This window comes from Schistocerca gregaria, unplaced genomic scaffold (genome assembly GCF_023897955.1).
Source record: "Schistocerca gregaria isolate iqSchGreg1 unplaced genomic scaffold, iqSchGreg1.2 ptg000280l, whole genome shotgun sequence".
Taxonomy (NCBI): Eukaryota; Metazoa; Arthropoda; class Insecta; order Orthoptera; family Acrididae; genus Schistocerca; species Schistocerca gregaria.
Genome location: NW_026061773.1, coordinates 2,274,743 through 2,278,411, shown reverse-complemented (window position 1 = coordinate 2,278,411; position 3,669 = coordinate 2,274,743).

Genomic DNA, 3,669 nt, shown 5'->3' with positions numbered 1-3,669 from the left:
TTTAATTTTACTACTTCTTACTGGGTATTACATCAACTTAGAAGCTTGATCTGTGTTCTACTATGGTGCTTTTAGTGTCTCCGCATACCGCAGCACGCGACATAGCTTTGCAGACGATAAGTACAACCGTTTCAGAGAGAAGAGCGGCCAATGTGACGATCTGGCTTTAAGTCGATTCGATAACAAATGACGAAAACGGACGTATTTCTCAGGTTTTTACTACATATGAACACTTTTCACATTCTCCCGTGCAACTCGGCTGCTAGTCCTCCTTTCATGCAGAGTCTTAAGGTCCTAGCTCATGTCCAAGGCACCAAAGCCAGCAAAAAAGTCAATAATCGGTACCTAAATCTTGAATTGGACTACTTCTTACTGGCTATTACATCAACTTAAAAGCTTCATCTGTGTTCTACTATGGTGCTTTTCCTGTTTCCGCCTACGGCAACACGCGACATACCTTTGAAGACGATAAGTACAACCGTTTCAGAGAGAAGAGCGGCCAATGTGACGATCTGGCTTTAAGTCGATTCGATAACAAATGACGGAAACGGACGGATTTCTCTGGTTTTTACTACATATGAACACTTTTCACATTCTCCCGTGCAACTCAGCTGCTAGTCCGCCTTTCATGTAGAATCTTAAGGTCCTAGCTCATGTCCAAGGCACCAAAGCCAGCTAAAAAGTCAATAATCGATACCTAAAACTTGAATTCAACTACTTCTTACTAGCTATTACATCAACTTAGAGGCTTGATCTGTGTTCTACTATGGTGATTTTAGTGTCTCCGCATACCGCAGCACGCGACATAGCTTTGCAGACGATAAGTACAACCGTTTCAGAGAGAAGAGCGGCCAATGTGACGATCTAGCTTTAAGTCGATTCGATAACAAATGACGAAAACGGACGGATTGCTCAGGTTTTTACTACATATGAACACTTTTCACATTCTCCCGTGCAACTCGGCTGCTAGTCCTCCTTCATGCAAAGTCTTAAGTTCCTAGCTCGTGTCCAAGGCACCAAAGAATGTTAAAAAGTCAATAACAGATACCTAAAACTTGAATTTTACTACATTTACTGGCTATTACATCAACTTAGAAGCTTCATCTGTGTTCTACTATGGTGATTTTAGTGTCTCCGCATACCGCAGCACGCGACATAGCTTTGCAGATGATAAGTACAAGCGTTTCAGAGAGAAGAGCGGCCAATGTGACGATCTTGCTTTAAGTCGATTCGATAACAAATGACGAAAACGGACGGATTTCTCAGGTTTTTACTACATATGAACACATTTCACATTCTCCCGTGCAACTCGGCTGCTAGTCTTCCTTTTATGCACAATCTTAAGGTCCTAGCACATGTCCAAGGCACCAAAGCCAGCTAAAAAGTCAATAATCGATACCTAAAACTTGAATTCTACTACTTCTTACTGGCTATTACATCAACTTAGAAGCTTCATCTGTGTTCTACTATGGTGATTTTAGTGTCTCCGCATACCGCAGTACGCGACATAGCTTTGCAGACGATAAGTACAAGCGTTTCAGAGAGAAGAGCGGCCAATGTGACGATCTGGCTTTAAGTCGATTCGATAACAGATGACGAAAACGGACGGATTTCTTAGGTTTTTACTACATACGAAAACTTTTCACATTCTCCCATGCACCTCGGCTGCTAGTCCTCCTTTCATGCAGAATCTTAAGGTCCTAGCTTATGTCCAAGGCACCAAAGCCAGCTAAAAAGTCAATAATCGATACCTAAAACTTGAATTGGACTACTTCTTACTGGCTATTACATCAACTTAGAAGCTTCATCTGTGTTCTACTATGGTGCTTTTAGTGTCTCCGCATACCGCAGCACGCGACATAGCTTTGCAGACGATAAGTACAACCGTTTCAGAGAGAAGAGCGGCCAATGTGACGATCTGGCTTTAAGTCGATTCGATAACAAATGACGAAAACGGACGGATGTCTCAGATTTTTACTAGATATGAACACTTTTCACATTCTCCCGTGCAACTGGGCTGCTAGTCCACCTTTTATGCAGAATCTTAAAGTATTAGCTCATGTCCAAGGCACCAAAGCCAGCTATAAAGTCAATAATCGATACCTAAAACTTGAATTGTACTACTTCTTACTGGCTATTACATCAACTTAGAAGCTTCATGTGTGTTCTACTATGGTGCTTTTCCTGTTTCCGCCTACGGCAACACGCGACATAGCTTTGCAGACGAGAAGTACAACCATTTCAGAGAGAAGAGCGGCCAATGTGACGATCTGGCTTTAAGTCGATTCGATAACAAATGACGAAAACGGACGGATTTCTCAGGTTTTTACTACATATGAACACTTTTTCACATTCACCCGTGCAACTCGGCTGCTAGTCCTCCTTTAATGCAGAATCTTAAGGTCCTAGCTCATGTCCAAGGCACCAAAGCCAGCTAAAAGGTCTATATTCAATACCTAAAACTTGAATTGGATTACTTCTTACTGGCTATTACATCAACTTAGAAGCTTCATCTGTGTTCTACTATGGTGATTTTAGTATCTCCGCATACCGCAGTACGCGACATAGCTTTGCAGACGATAAGTACAACCGTTTCAGAGAGAAGAGCGGCCAATGTGACGATCTGGCTTTAAGTCGATTCGATAACAAATGACGAAAACGGACGGATTTCTTAGGTTTTTACTACATATGAACACTTTTCATATTCTCCCATGCAACTCGGCTGCTAGTCCTCCTTTCATGCAGAATTTTAAGGTCCTAGCTCATGTCCAAGGCACCAAAGCCAGCTAAAAAGTCAATAATCGATACCTAAAACTTGAATTGTACAACTTCTTACTGGCTATTACATCAACTTAGAAGCTTCATCTGTGTTCTACTATGGTGCTTTTAGTGTCTCCACATACCGCAGCACGCGACATAGCTTTGCAGACGGTAAGTACAACCGTTTCAGAGAGAAGAGCGGCCAATGTGACGATCTGGCTTTAATTCGATTCGATAACAAATGACGAAAACGAACGAATTTTTAAGGTTTTTATTACATATGAACACTTTTCACATTCTCCCGTGCATCTCGGCTGCTAGTCCTCCTTTCATGCAGAATTGTAAGGTCCTAGCTCATGTCCAAGGCACCAAACCCAGCTAAAAAGTCAATAATCGATACCTAAAACTTGAATTGTAATACTTCTTACTGGCTATTACATCAACTTAGAAGCTTCATCTGTGTTCAACTATGGTGCTTTTACTCTCTGCACATACCGCAGCACGCGACATAGCTTTGCAGACGATAAGTACAACCGTTTCATAGAGAAGAGCGGCCAATGTGACGATCTGGCTTTAAGTCGATTCGATAACAAATGACGAAAACGGACGGATGTCTCAGGTTTTTACTACATATGAACACTTTTCACATTCTCCCGTGCAACTGGGCTGCTAGTCCTCCTTTTATGCAGAATCTTAAAGTCCTAGCTCATGTCCAAAGCACCAAAGCCAGCTAAAAAGTCAATAATCGATACCTAAAACTTGAATTGTACTACTTCTTACTGGCTATTACATCAACTTAGAAGCTTCATCTGTGTTCTACTATGATGCTTTTCCTGTTTCCGCCTACGGCAACACGCGACATAGCTTTGCAGACGATAAGTACAACCGTTTCAGAGAGAAGAGCGGCCA